This window comes from Grammomys surdaster, unplaced genomic scaffold, assembly GCF_004785775.1.
Source record: "Grammomys surdaster isolate TR1022 unplaced genomic scaffold, NIH_TR_1.0 133, whole genome shotgun sequence".
Lineage (NCBI taxonomy): Eukaryota > Metazoa > Chordata > Mammalia > Rodentia > Muridae > Grammomys > Grammomys surdaster.
Genome location: NW_021604591.1, coordinates 394634 through 410066, shown reverse-complemented (window position 1 = coordinate 410066; position 15433 = coordinate 394634). Strand labels below are relative to the sequence as shown.

The following is a 15433-nucleotide window of genomic DNA, read 5'->3' as shown; positions in this document are numbered from 1 at the left end:
CTGGGTGGTGGTGGCGCACGCCTTTAATCCCAGCACTTGGGAGGCAGAGGCAGGCGGATTTCTAAGTTCAAGAGTTTGAGGCTAGCCTGGTCTACAGAGTGAGTTCCAGGACAGCCAGGGCTACACAGAGAAACCCTGTCTCGAAAAACCAAACCAAAAAAAAAAAAAAGAAAGAAAGAAAAACCAAACCAAAAAATAAATAAATAAATAAATTCATACAATGTATTTTGATTGCAGTTCCCTTCCCCCAACTCCTTCCAGAGCCTCCCTACACATCCAAAAAACAATGAGCCCAAACAAAGCAGCATGAGACAAAAAGTCTCAGATGTTTTGAATTTATTTTGTGTTTACCATCCACTGCTGGGCATGAGGCCTCCCCTGAAGTGTAGTTAATATACCCAGTGAGTCTCTGTAGGAGAAAACTAACTCTTCTGGTGGATGTCAATTACAGTAGCTTCTTGGTTATATGTGGGAGCCTATGCCCACTTCCCCCTCTCAGCACTGGGACTCCATCTTGTTTGATGGCTGGTTTTTTAAACTTGATTGTTAAAGATCCCTTTCGGGGCTGGAGAGATGGCTTAGCCCTGAGCACTGGTTGTTCTTCCGGAAGACCTAAGTTTATTTCTTAGCATCTATAAGGTACCTCAGAACTGGCCACTACTTTAGCTCTGGGAGATCTGATGTTTTCTGGCCCTCTGGTGCATTGTACATATGTGGTACATAGCCATGCAGGCAGGCAAAATATCTATACACATATAAATAAAACAAAAAAACTTTTAAACAACAATTACACCTTTTCATGCTTGGGATCTTTACACATACCTTTAAAACCAAAACTCAGGCAGAGGAAGAGGATCTTTATGAGTTCAAGGCCAGCCTGGTCTACATAGCCAGTTTTAGGCCAGTCAGGGTTACATAGACCTTATATAATAATACATAATAAATATAAATAAATGTAAATAAATGTAAAATGAAAGACACTTTTTCACCTAATAGATTATAGGGAGCAGATGAAGTCTTTAGTGTATTGACATGGACAAGGACCAAAGCCTTGGACCCATAGGAAAGTGGTAAAGCTTTAACCCATATGGGCAAGGCTCAGATTTCTTCCTCTGGTCCAAGTACTAGAGGGTTCAGTAACGATTGACCAGTGTGGGCAAAACCTAGTAGCTGCCTTCCTCTTCCTTGTTGTTTACGTCTTGAGACTGCTGTGCTACAGACTTTTACAGAGATTAGCTTCTTACTCCTGTGCTGTACCAAATAAAGACTCTGAGATACCAGGATGCAACTCCATCAGAGAGTGCACAGCTCTCCTGACCCCAGACTATTTGTGCATATGTATCGTTCCTTTCTTTATTCCCCCAGTCTCCTGGTCAGTGTTCCAGGACTAAGCTTTGTGGGATGCAACAGTAGGGCTGAAATGGTTGTTATCATAGTGCATTTATCTCATAGTATTTAATTGATGCCTCTCATGTTTTATATTTTAAAGCTCCTATATTTTTTCCCTTTTCCTTTTATCAGTAACATTTTATTTTATTTGATTCATTCTATTATTTATTTATTTATTTATTACCTACATCTTTCCAATAGAATCCAAGCTCCAGGGGATGGCTTTTCTTCTCCTTATTAGTATTTCTCAGCCCCTGTTTAGAACAGTTCTTGCATGCACTTGATGTTTAAGCATTGAGTGGTTGAATGTAGACTTCTTTGTGCAGTTTTTTGTTTTTGTTTTTTTTTGGTTTTTCGAGACAGGATTTCTCTGTGTAGCCCTGGCTGTCCTGGAACTCACTCTGTAGACCAGGCTAGCCTCGAACTCTCAAACTCAGAAATCTGCCTGCCTCTGCCTCCCAAGTGTTTGTGCGGTATTTTGGGTGATGTGCACACAGTGTGCTGGTACGTATGTCTTTGCACCCCTTTCATAGTCTCCTTAGAGAGTCTGAGAAATGGAGCAGCAGAGCTAGAGGATATGCACGTGCACCACACCAGTTCACGGAACCAGCTTCTCTCATGATTGGCACATAGCTGTAATCCCAGCACTCAGGGTGTGGAGGCAGGAAGATTAAGAATTCTAGGTTAGCCTCTGCACATCATGGGCTCAAGATCTATCTAGGCTACATGAGGTGGTGTCTCAAAAACCAAAACAGAACAAAGAGAACCCCAAACAAATAGAAGAAGGTGAGGTTCCAACTGGGCTAGCCTGGAGTGTACTGTATGTTTGAAGCCAACCTTTCTCCAACTGAGCCAGTCTCGGACACACAAAAACAAAACAACAACAAAAACCATACTGTGCTTTCTTTTATTGTGGTTCCTTGACTTTATATAGCTACATAAAGTCATGTGTGTGTATATGATATGTAAGGCTCTAATGAGTGTGGGTAAGAAGTTGGAGGGTAGTCCTGGGGAATGTACTGAGTATACAGTATACTTGTGTGAAAATGTCCTATGTCATATAATACCATGTATGGCACTCAAGGTTGTTGGTTGTTGAACCATGTTTCACTGTCTAGCCTTGCTGACCTGGAACTCATTGGGTAGACCAGGCTGGCTTCCAACTCATAGAGATCCACCAGTTTCTGCCTCCTGAGTGCTGGAATTAAAGGTGTGTGCCAGCATGTCTGGTGGTTTCCGGTGATTCTAAGAACACTGAGTCTTGTGTTTCCATGTGCTCCCCCACTGACAGGTGGAGATATGATCTGGTAACACCAGGATTCAGAATGTGACTGTGGAGCTACATTGCTTAACCTTGGGTAAGTCAGTTGTCTTTCTGTGTCCCTCAGTTCTTCATGGTAACGAAGGGTACTAGTGATACCTTTTTGAAGGGGTTTCATGAAGGATCATCAGTTAAGCTAAGGAAAATGCTTAGTCTAGTAACTAAGACAGTTACTCCAGTAGAACTAATGTACTTTTGTAATGCTGGTATCAACCCATGGCTTTACATGTGCTGGATAAGTGGTAATAAACATGGGCTGGTTTTCACCTCTTTGACTGTAGAAGGTTGAACCAGGGGTCTCATGTTGTCTGAGCTTGTCTCAGACTCAGAGCTCTGTAGCTGAGGCTGGCCTTACTGATCTTTTCATCTCCATCTCCCAAGTACTGGGACTGGTGGCCTGCCCCACGGTGTCTGGCTTAAGGTCAGTCATCTTTACAGTGCACTCTGGGCAAATATGTAGCCACATCCCAACTTTCTGATTGGTTCTCATATTAACACTCATGAACTATAAAGTATCCCATGTTTCTTTCAGCTTTGTTTATGCACTTGTTTTCTGACTGTAGATTTTATATTTTTTTGGCATTCAGATATTTTTCCCTTAGATTTTTTTTCTGTTATGAGACCAATGTTTAGGAGTAAGTGTGAGTTTCTCTCTTGAAATTATAAAAAATGGCTTTTTGTTCTTTTGAGTACTGTATTTAACTTATTCATTTGAACATTTAAATTTCAACAATTGTTCAGTCTGGAATTTATTGTTAGGTTGAGAGTGGTTAAGTCTTGAGTCTTGATTTTTTTTTTTTTTTTAAATTTAAGGGCGGAGAAATGTTAAGAGTGCCTGCTTTTCTTCGAGAGGACCAGAGTTCAATTCCCAGCTTCCATGCCTGGCAGCTTCACGGAATTTAACACTTTCTTCTTGACCTCCTCAAGCACCCCCACACATACGGCTTATAAACACACAGAAAAAAAGTAAAAGAAATCTTAAAGACAGTTGTGTATTTTTTAATTTTGTGTGTGTGTGTGTGATAGTTTTCTGCCTTTTCTCACTGTGCCACCAGCATGTGTGTCACGAGGCTTGGTGGCAGGCTCCTTTACCTGCTAAGCTATCTCTCTCTCCTCTACTTTTTTCATTTGGATAACTATCCAAACCTTCACTGAAGAGGCAAAAAGCAGTGTCCTTTTTTGATTATTTTGAGACAGCCTCCCTGTGCAGTCTTGGCTGGCTCCACACGCCACATTCCTCCCTCCATCTGTCCAGGGCTGGGGTGAGCAGCATGTACAGATGTGCCCCTGATGTTGCTCCCCTTCTCTTAGCACATCAGAGAGTGGGCCTAATGTCAGAATGTGGTCAAGATTATTGTGGTAGCTGACCTGTAGTAAGTGGACTGAGGTGAGGAGACTGCTGTCCTTGGCTGCAGCCTTTGTCTGCCTCGGCAGACCTCCCTCGCAGACCCTGATAAAGGACTGCTTTACTGGGCTCACCACTCATGCAAACAGAATATTCTTCTTTGTTCATAAACTAATGACAGGTTTGGGACTAGCTTAGCAGAAAGCACTGGGCTAGCATTTCAATGCCCTGGGCTTGATCCCAACACCACAGAAGCAACCAGATGACTGTAGCAGCCACTTCCTCCAGCCCATGGATGCTGTGGAATATTGACGAAGGGGTATTGAGTGGTGGTAATCCTATTGGATTCCAATTCTGCCCTTGACAGATGGAATTTTAATTGCAGTAAGTTTCTTGCCTGGATTTAAAATAAAGGAAAGCCAGGCATATTTGTATAATCTTAGTACTACTGCTGCTGGCCACAAACAAGGGAAGCTGACCTTCATGTGGAACACTTCGTATAGGCAAGGTTCCAATCGGCAGATACATTAGGCCCCTCTTGATGCAGTGCTCTGTCTGGTTTGAGTAGCAAACTACATATATACATGTACCAGTAGACTTCATGTCCATTCAGAGCCTGTAAATGCAAGTGGTAGATTGTAGAGATTTTTGTCTAATTTAGGATTGTTTTTGTGTGTATGTGTTCACACAAGTGCAGTGCCCACAGAGTCCAGAGAAGGTGGTGTTGGATCTGCTGGGGCTGGAGTTACAGGTGATGGTAGGGTGGAAATTGAACTCTGGTCCTTGGCAAGGGCAATAAGCTCTCTTAACTACCGAGCCTTCTCTTCAACTTGGAAATACAGTTTTTGCAAATGTAACTTAAGAAGACACAGTGGCAGATCCTGATCCAGTGATAGTGCTATGTAAGGCAAGGTTGCCATGGAGATGGAGGCAGGGACTGGAGTTCAGCATGTTGCTATGAGCTACTCCAAGGATGACCAGCCATCACCAGGAACACAATTTTTCCCCTGTGTTTTGGAGTGTGGCCTTGCTGACACCTGAGTGTAGTCTGTGGTCTCCAGGCTGTAGGATCAGCTTCTGCTGTTTGAAGCCTGACAGTCATTAGAATATCTCTAGAGACTAAAGCACATACTACCACCTCTGTGCTGTGAAAAAGAGAATGGAGGCCCACAGATGTCAAGCGTTGGAGATGTCTGTGGCTTATAGTCTGCACTCTGGCCCCTGCCCTCACTTTGCTAGCTGTGCACCTTTACCATATACACTGAGCTATTGAAATGATTCTACTGTCCTGACACTTCACTCTGTAAAGGAGACATGCTTGTTGACACCGGGTGTCTTTTTCTCCTCAGCTCTTATTTTTTTATGTGTATGAGTATTTTCCCTCTTGAATATATGTGTACCACATACATTCTTAGTTCCTATGAAGATAAAAGATGGCATTGGATTCCCTGGAACTGGAGTTAAGGATAGGTGTGAGTTGTCATGTGGGTGCTGGGGAAGGAACCCAGGTCTTCTTTTTTTTTTTTTTTTTGGTTTTTCGAGACAGGGTCTCTCTGTGTAGTCCTGGCTGCCCTGGAACTCACTCTGTAGACCAGGCTGGCCTCGAACTCAGAAATCCACCTGCCTCTGCCTCCCAAGTGCTGGGATTAAAGGCGTGCGCCACCACTGCCTGGCGAACCCAGGTCTTCTAAGAAACTCTTAGCATTGAACCATCTCTACCTACTAGAGCTCTCTTTACCTTTTCCTTTCTATGCAGTACACAGAAGTGTGATGACAAGGTAACCCCAATGCCCTACCTTTTTTTGGTGCTTAAAAAATTTATTATTATTATTGCTTATTGCAGATCCATCTGCCTGCCTCCTGAGTGCTGGGATTAGAGGGGTATACCACCACCGCTTGCACTGTTATTTTATGTTTCCCGTTTTGCTACTGTGTCTTCTAGAATCCTGTCCCTATAGCTCATGCCGTGCACCTGTTGGCGCTTTCAGGATGGCACAGGTAGCCTGTAACTCAGAGCTGTGGGGAGACGAAGAACTGCTTTCTAGCAGCACTGGGCCTGAGGGCCCCACAGTGACTCTGCCACTGAAGGGATGGAGCCCCTACTCAGGGCCTTACCTGCTAGTGGGTCTTCTGGGAACCTATGGTGGGCAGTGACATCAAGGCTGTCTTCAGTCTGCATGGCTGGGTTTGATCCTGCTTTCATCACAGTGTGAATTCCAGCAATGCTACATTGGTTTTGTTTGTACCACATCCTGGGTCTGAGCAAAGCCCTGGCACATACCAACACTCTTAAGAAATGCTTATCGAGGATCCAGAGCAACAGCTCAGCAGGGAGGAGCATCGGCTGCTCCTCCAGAGGACTCAGGTTCAGTTGCTAGTGCCCACAAGGCCGCTCACAGCCATCTGTTACTTCAGTCCTGGAGATAGACATCCTCTTCTGACCCTCACAGGTTCTGCATGCACATGGTGCACAGACATACATGCAAGCAAAACATCACACGTCTAAAATTTGAAAATGGAAAACTATGTTGATGTGTGGTTTGCTTGTTTCTGAAGCAGCTACTGCTGGGTAACCTTGCCTGAGCCTGGTCGTCTGCTGCCGAGACTTTCTGTTTCTCTTTGTACCGCTTGCTGAGCTGTCGGCTGACCTTTTCACCCCAAGTTGCATGCATCTCCTAAAACTTCAGGCAAAGCCAATGCCCTGGGCCCTCTCAGATCATGACCACAGAATAATGTAGAACATGGGCACTGTTGCAGACTACCACTTGCTGAGTCCCACAGGAGCTGTGAGCTGTGGTTTGTAGTCAGTAAAGCACTGTTGTCCAGATGATTATGCCCAGGCTTGTTTTGGCCTTAATGATTTGCTTCTGCAATCCTGTATGTGGAAAGTCTAGAGAATGTGATGCTCCTTCCTGGATCGCTCAGAATGGTCAGTATACAGGACCATTGTGCTTTCTACACACAAGGAACTGAGGTGCGTATTTTATATATCACAGCAGACTTGGCCAGGTTCTCCCAGCATCCCTCAGTCCCTGCCTGGCATGCCCTGTTCCCAACCCTGAACTTTCCAGTTCAGAGGCTGGGTTGTCCTTCCCGCAGAGGCTCTTCCCTATATAATGCAGACATTTTGCTTCTCCCTCTCTTCCCCTTCTCTTCTCTTTCTGTGTAGACACGCCCCTTTCTCCCTTTTGCCTCCCACCCTCATGGCGACTCACCTGACCTCAATCCTTGGGGCCGGTGAACTCACCCGAGAGCAGCTTCCCAGTAAACTGTCCATTAATATAATCTAACCTGGCTTGAATTGGCTCATTTCACCAGTGGAGGAATAACTTATCACTAGGCCTCACTGAGATCATTTTATAAAGAAAGTTTTGATATTGTCTGTGAGGGCCAGGCCTCTTCACAGAGTTAATATAGGAGTCAAAGTGATATTCCTGTGGTCTTGAACTCAGGTCCTTAGACTTGCTTTTGTATGAACAGTGTGATCAAATCAGCTCTTGCAAGGGATGGGAAGACACGGATAGGGACTGCAAAAACGGCCAAAGTCTGCAGGGCACACAACTTGACTTGGAGATCAGAGTAGCTAAAGTGCCAGGGCTTCTTGTATCCTGTCACTGACACCCTCAAGCTGTCTGTCCACTAGCCCACCTCAAGGACCCCTGTATAGGAAGGGCAGATGGGAAGAAGAAGCCCTCATGTCATTGCTTTTTCTTCACTATTAGGTTGTAATCTAAGCCTTCTGCTGTTGCTGGGCAAGCTGAAAACAAAAGAACGATGTGCCTTGTTCAAGGTCACGTAGCTAGCAAAGGCTGAACTGGGACTGGTTTCTTCTGGTTTGGCTGGCTCCAAAGCCGAAGCTGTTTCCCAGAGCTTTGTGTCTGGTGAGATTCAGGAAAGGAGACTGGGAACAGTGGGAAGACACCAGGTTTCCCTGCCTCACAGTTGGCCATGCCAACCTGTTAAGCCAGTGTGTCCTGTTTATAGAGACCACAGGGACAAACGTGGAGAGATACCAGTGGGCTGCTCAGGAGACTGAACAACCTTTGTTGTTGTTTGTTTCCTCAGTGTAGCCCACACTGTTGAAATCTCACTGCTGACTGACTGGCTTACACCCAAGAAGCCCTATTACGTCTCCCATGAAGTCTGATGTGTGCCAGCGAGTAAGCTCTGAGGCAGCAGAGGAGAGGGTGTGGTGTGCCACACTGCCTGGCCCAGAGCTGGCCACACCTGTCCTGGGACTGTTACAGTGAATTGTTCCTGAGTAAACAAGACTGGCGCTCTTTTGCCTTTCTGAGGAAGACCAGATGGCTGTAGGTGCTGGCCCAGGGCCAGTAGAGGAAACCACTTGAGAGTGTCAGGTGAAAAAAAAAAAAAAAAAAAAGAGGACCTGGTGTGACTTGAGAGGGACCAAGAATGTCCTGTTTCTGAAGTCTTTCCCTGGCCTTTTTCTAGTATGTGGAATTTCACAGCTGAAAGCTCTCTTGTTTTAATTGTGTGTACACATGTGTGCATATGTACCTCTGTGTGTGTGTGGGAGGGAGAGAGAGTATTAGGGTCCTCTTTTTACTTTTGTTTTGATATAAAGTCCCATAAAGTTGCCCAGGCTGGCCTTGAACTTGTGACCCTCCTTCCTCAGACTTCCAAGTAGCTAGAATTACAGGTCTGTGCATTCAGGCCTAGCTCTTGATTGAAATCTTTGGTACTCAATTGAAAGTGAAGGCTGAGGATGTATCTTAGTGATAGAATAAATACCAGCGTGGGATGAGCTCACCGCCCAGTGCCCAGCACTGTATAGGAGAGAGGAAGGGAAGGAGAGCAAGAGAGGGAGTGTAGAAGGAGAGAGGAAGAGAAAGGGAGGGAGGAAGAGAGAGGGAGAGAGAAAACATGAGAGCACATTCTAGAAAGGGATTTGATCAGGAAACCTTTCAAGCGTAGAAACAGAACTGAACTGTGAGATTGATTCCACAGAATTAGCTTGTGGAAGCGATGGGAGGACAGGGAAGGGTGCTGCCCCTTAGTTGGGAGCTGGGCCCTAACGGGAGGATTCTGTTCTCTTCAGTTTTGCCTATAGACGCCTTGAGGACTGATGAGGACATGGGTTCTTGACACAGAGTGCTGGGCAGGGAGGTTTCCATAGGGTGCTGGGATCCAGGCATCTGGAGGATGGCTGATGTCCACACTACAACCCAGGAGTGCAGAACCTTTGGGTCTGTGGTTTGTTGTGATGTCTTCAGACTGTCCCAGATCTCAGGAAGGGGAGGCTCGGCTTCCCAGAAATGACGCACAATGATGGCGTAAAAGAGGCCTCTGGTGACAGCAGGGAGGGCACTTCCTCCGTGCTGCCGTCGTAGACTTCCCAGTGAGCTGTGCTGAGAGGGGACTTGGCAGGAAACCAGATAGGCGTGTGAGCAGCAACTGAGGCACCTGACACAGCCCCTTGGGCTGTACCTGGAGCTTTCTAGAACAGCTCAGAGGGTCAGACCAGACTTCAGCTTGCCCTCCTCCAGAGGGAGTTTTTCTGGTGCTCTAAGGGTTTGGATCCTCCCAGTTTTCCTTCCCTGGGATCTTGGGCAGGACCAGCTCAGGGCTCAGCTCCCTGCTGATGGTATTTTCTTTTGGATCCAGACTTTGGCTTCACGCAGACCTTGTAAGCTCTAACCTTCTAACCCCTGCTCTTCAGCCTCCCCCCCCCCCCGTTTGGAAACACACGGGGGGGTTTCAGTAGAGTGGTAGGACTCTGGAAGTTTTTAAAATACTATCCTTTCAACACCCTTAACCTCATATGTAGGCTAATGGCAGCTGTGTCTGCTGCTGATTGAAGGGCTAGTATCCCCAGGAGGGAGGGACCCCTGGTGTGCGTTCTGTGCCCTACATGGCAATGCTGCCCACCTGTCTCTGCCTTCCTCCATCTTGCCTTCACTGTGCTTTTTACAGTAGGAGGCCCTGTCCACTGTTCATCTCTCACTCTCAAACTCTGGTCCAATAGTCCAGTTGTGAGTCCCTCTTTAGCAGCTATGGCCAGACGTCAGTGGGGAGAAAGTCCTGCCCACTCTGCTGGCCATATTGAACTGCCTGTTGCTTTGGGGACTAACTGAATGTCATGCTGGTCTGTCTGCTCTTTTGGAGGACGGCTTATGGCTTCGAGGGGTTTTTGTCTTGGATTTTATGCTAAGCTCTCCATGCCTAGACTGGCTGGTTTTGTGTGTCAACTTGACACAAGCTGGAGTTATCACAGAGAAAGGAGCCTCCCTTGAGGAAGTACCTCCATGAGACTAGGCTGTGATCAAGGAGGGAGGGCCCGTTGTGCGTGGTGCCATCCCTGGGCTGGTAGTCCTGGCTTCTATAAGAAAGCAAGTTGACCAAGCCAGTAAGTAACATCCCTCCATGGCCTCTGTATCAGCTCCTGCTTCCTGACCTGCTTGAGTTATGGTTCTGACTTCCTTTGGTGTAACATGGAAGTGTAAGCTGAATAAATCCTTTCCTCCCCAACTTGCTTCTTGGTTGTGATGTTTGTGCAGGAATAGAAACCCTGACGAAGACAATGCCCTAGCCTCAGAAGAAGTTATCAACAAACATTATAAATCTTTAAAATGGAAGCAGAAAAGGCATTTTCCAAGCCATTTGCTTTTTTGAAGGAAGTTATTTATTTTTTATAGTTATTTACTCAATTTTTCTGAATATGAGTGTTTGCTTATACACACAAATATATACTCTACATGTATGCTTGGTGCTCATGAAGGCTGCATCCCCTAAACTGGAGTTATGGATGATGTGGACCACCATGTGGGAAGCCTTAATCTTCTGCAAAAGCGGCAAGTGTCCTTACCACTGAGTTAGCTCCAGAATAGTTATTAAATCTACCAGAACACAGTATTGATGGAATGCAGTTCTAGAAAGGTTTAATCATGAAAGGACAGGCAGATGGAGTCATGGCAAGAAACAGTAACATCCAGATAAAAACCGTGAGGAACAGGATTGGGTCAGTATGCCCTGACTCCTTGCCAAAAGCACTAGCAGCTCTGAGCTGGAGGAAAGCTCCAGAAATTGACTTTCTCCCCCTTTGAGACAGAAAGTAAGAGTGGGACTTCATCTTCTTGGCTGTAGGAGTCAGCAGCTGTAAGGACCGAGGCTCCTCTTGTACCCTGGCCCCTCTGACCTCTCAGGATTTACAGGCTACACTCTTAGCAGCCCTGCCTTCTTGTTGGGGACTGTTTATCTCAACATCAGCTCACGATGTCACTGCACGGGTCATCCATGTCAGGTGGCTTATCTTTTATGGAGCATATATGACATTATAAAATTCCTACTTTCCCTATTAAATCTCCCTCCTACTATAATCTCCCTGTAGGCAGGACCATGTGAATCTGCAAGATAGGTGGGCAAATGCCAAGAATACTGGCATAGCTAGTACCTAGAGGATGCCATTCACCTTTGAGTGAGGCCATTTCTTAAGAGTCCATCCCTTCTCTGGACTGCCTCTATGTCTATGACTATGTAAACTAGGCTGGTCTCTGACTTGTAGTCTCGGGAATTTGTAGTCTTGGGCTTTTGCCTCCCAAATGCTGGAGTTACAGGTATGTACCACCACATCTAGCTTGTCAAGTGCTTTTGAACCTGTGTCTCCAGCCCAGATTTCTTTTCTGGGTTTGTTATCCACAATGGCCACACACTATTGGCCTGTTAGCCTTGATGGTGCTTAGATACCTTAAAGTCAATATGTCCCATCCATGTTTCCCATTTCCTCTCAACCCATCCTCCTCCTCCAGACTGCCTTCTCTCAACTTAAGGACATCATCCAGGGTCATTTGTGAACTGTTTCCATTGCTCTTGTCCACCATTCCCACCAGAAGTGGAAAGAACTTTAAAAATTCTATTTGTGTATGCATGTACATCTGTGTGTGTGCGTGTGTGTGATTCATGTGCACACATTCACACAGGCCATGGTGTTCTTGTAACAGTCAGTGAACAGCTTTATAGTGTTGGTTCTCTCAGGCTACCGTGTGGATCCCAAGTGCTGAACTCAGGTGGTCAGACTCGACAAGTGCCTTTCCCTGTGGAGCCATCTCTCCAGCCCTCCCAGAAACGTAATAGCTCTAAGATGTGGTTCTGTCTTCCTCTTCTTCCTCCTCTTCTAGAGGTCTGCAAGGAAGCTGTGGATAAATCCTATGGCAAAATTAACATTAAACTAGAAAAAGAAATCAAGCACCAGGAACTTGAAAGCAGGTTCTTGTTGGGGGCCGGAGGCCAGGATCAGGTGAAAAGTCCAGCACAGTCAGGACACATGTACAGAAAACAGGACTGGTAACTGGCTAAGTGTTAAAAGGAGACCATTGAGCTGGGCACGTGGCACACACCTGTCATCTCAGCACTGAGCGGTTAGGGCAGGAGGATCCTGGTAGTGAGGCCAGCTTGGATTACGTAGTGAGGTTCTGTTTTTAGAACCTGATTACTGTATAAGAAGAACCAGATGATGGAGAGACTTTAACACAGCGACTATAAAGCTGGTCATGGCGAGTCACTTGGTAATCCCAGTAGCACTGAGGAGGCTGAGGCAGGAGGATTGCTGTGAGTTCAAGGCCAGCTTGAACCCCCTATGAGTTTCAGGACAACGTGGAAGTGTTTAAAAAAAAAAAGAAGAAGAGCAAAACCAACAGCAAAGTAATGAATTTAGAAGAGAATTTGGGGGTTGCTTTGTTTGTTTGTTTGTTTTTGAGGCAGGGTCTCACTGTAAATCTCTTCCTGGCTTGGAACTTGATATGTAGACCAGGCTGGTCTTGAACTCACAGAGATCTTCCTGCCTCTGCCTCCTGTGCCAACCACACCTGGTGAAGATTAGGTTTTTTAAAGAACATCTCTAATACATACAAAGCTCTTATGAATCAGTAAGGGAAAGTCAATACCCCTGACGAAACTGAGCCAAAGTCACGAGCAGATATAAATGAAGTACGAAGGAAAAGACTGTTTCAGTTTGAATCTAGAAAACACAAACAAAAATGTAATGTATTTCAGTGTAGACCAACAACAAATATTCAAGAAGAGAGACTGGGAGTGGGGCTCGGGGAATGGCGCTGAGAGGCAGGATACCCATAGTTGGCTATGCATTTTAAAAATCAGTGCCAGCAGCACAAATCAGTTGGGAAATAGCATTCACTGTGCAAGCAGCTCGGAGAATCAGCTCTGGGTGCACATGGCTGGGAATATGAACTAGAACTGTCTCTCTGAAGGTCAGCTTGACAATACCTATCGGAGTCTAAAGCGTAATGCCTTTAGATCAGCTGGACTATGTGTGAGAACTTTTGTGAAGGGCAAACTTGCAGATCTATGTCTGTTCTATCTGTATATATGGATATTTGTTACATAGAGTTCACAAAGCAACCAAAATGGACATGAGTGGCCAGATTATGGTATGTCTCTGTGTTGATCAATGAAGTAGATCCGTACTTACGTGGAAGTATCACTACAACATATACATAAAGTATGTAGCATTGGAATCTCACTTGAAATAAATATAGCCATAGCTGGGTAGGCATTTAAAAAATCAGAACCAGTTAACAACAACAAAAGGATGAGAGCCAGCAACAGAACTCAGTAAAAAAGCACTGTGCAAGCCTGACCTAAGCCCCGTCTCTGGAACCTGCAGACAGAGGGAAACTTTGACTCCTGAAAGTTGTTCTCTGACTCCATGTATACATGGTAGCCTGCACTCACCTGCACACAAACACAAATACTAATCATAAAAATTAAAAATTGCACAGCACAAAACCATTTTTTGCATAACACATAAATTATCTGATTTGGGTGGGAAAAACCTAGTAAACAGTGGGATTCTGGCTGAGAGTAGTGGTGCATGCCTCTAGTCCAGTACTTAGAAGGTAGAGGGAAGACGATCAAGAGTTTAAGGTCAGCCTGGGCTACATGAGACTGTCTCAAAAAAAACAAACCACCACCACCACCACCACCACCACCACCACCAACAACAAAAACAACAACAAAATAGGATTCTGACTTGAGAGTGGCCTGACCAAATGAGTTTACTCAGTGGGTAAGGTGAGGAAGAGCCATTAGAGGCTCTTGAGCAGGACCCATGGGAAGGCTGCATGTTGCAGAGGGATGGATGAGGCAGAAAATGAACTGCAGTGGAGACACAGGCCTGAAGTGATAAGGCATCAGTTAGGCCTGGCAGTGGGATTATAAGCCAGGATCGGTCCAAGGGTTTCGTGAGGGATAACCCTTGATCCTGTAGTCTGAAAGGTGGGAAGAGGAGAAAGAACACAGGGTAAGATGCCATAGAAATAACCCTGTTTGACTTCACCCTGTGAAATACAAGTTAACACACATGACAGCAAGAAAGGTGAGCACTCTTCTAGAAAGAGAAGGTGAGTTGTTCTAGAAAGAGAGGGTGAGCTGTTCTAGAAAGAGAGGTGTGATTGCAGATTTCCACTGGGAGAAGTTTCTCCAAAGAAGAGGCAGCTCTCCTAGGAATCCCGCAGCCTTGGCAGCCTGGGGAGATGCTGAGTCTCCTTTCCTGCTGTAGGAGATGAGCCATGTTTGGGAGAAGAGCTGTGTCTCACTCAGAACTCATGAGTGTGGAGCCTGGGGAGAAATGCAGCCCCAACACACGAGAAAGTTGCCTCACCATTGTGGAGCCCTACTGTGTGCACAACTTCAACTGGCAGAAACCCATATGCTTTCCAGCATCTCCTTCCTCTTTATATGAGCTGAAGCTGAGGAACAGAATTAGGGGAGCTAGGGGTTGTGTCTCATGCCTATAATTCTAACACTCTGGAGGCTGAGACAGGAGGATTGCCATGAGTTCAAGGCTTTATAGTGAGACTGTGTCTCAGAAAATAAACAAAAACCAGACAAAAGTAGAATTAAGACACACAGTATTTTGCTTCAGTTTCTCCTTTCCGTTTTCTGGTCCCTGTTTGTTGGGATGGAGTTTCCAAGGGAGAGATTGGAAACGAAAGATGCCACCCAGAGCTAAGAGCTGTCATGGGCAACAGGGCAAGGACGCATGCTCATCACTGACCCCATTAGACGTTCCCTGGCTAGAGTATGCTGGACGTTCTGTTGAGACCGAGCTGGGGGACATCCTCACCTGTCCTTAGGTAGCCATGAAGTGCTTGAAAGTGAAGCTGTCCAGTGTGATTGCAGCAGGTAGTGGTGGCTTAGTGCTTTATGTCAGTTTATTCTGGCTTCCTTCCTTTGAAAATAATAGAGTGAAAGTGTATTGACTTAGACCAAGGAGGGAAGGGCCTGTCTGAGTTAGAGGAGGAAAGCTTGTGTGAAGTCTTGAGGCTAGTTTACTTCTAGATTCCTCTGCTATATCTCTACGTGTATGTTCACAAGCTGGTACAGATCCAAGATAATCTTCT

At 45.6% G+C, this 15433-nt stretch overlaps 1 long non-coding RNA gene across 3 annotated transcripts in view; it reads left to right on the top strand.

Moving 5' to 3' along the window:
* LOC114616926 overlaps positions 1–3697 on the top strand; it is a 34625-nt gene extending 30928 nt beyond the window's left edge. For all 3 annotated transcript variants that reach the window (XR_003710708.1, XR_003710709.1, XR_003710707.1), the window contains 2 exons: positions 2681–2747; positions 3524–3697. This is a non-coding gene — a long non-coding RNA (uncharacterized LOC114616926). The remainder of the gene's footprint in view (positions 1–2680; positions 2748–3523) is intronic.
* Positions 3698–15433: the final 11736 nt, after the last annotated feature.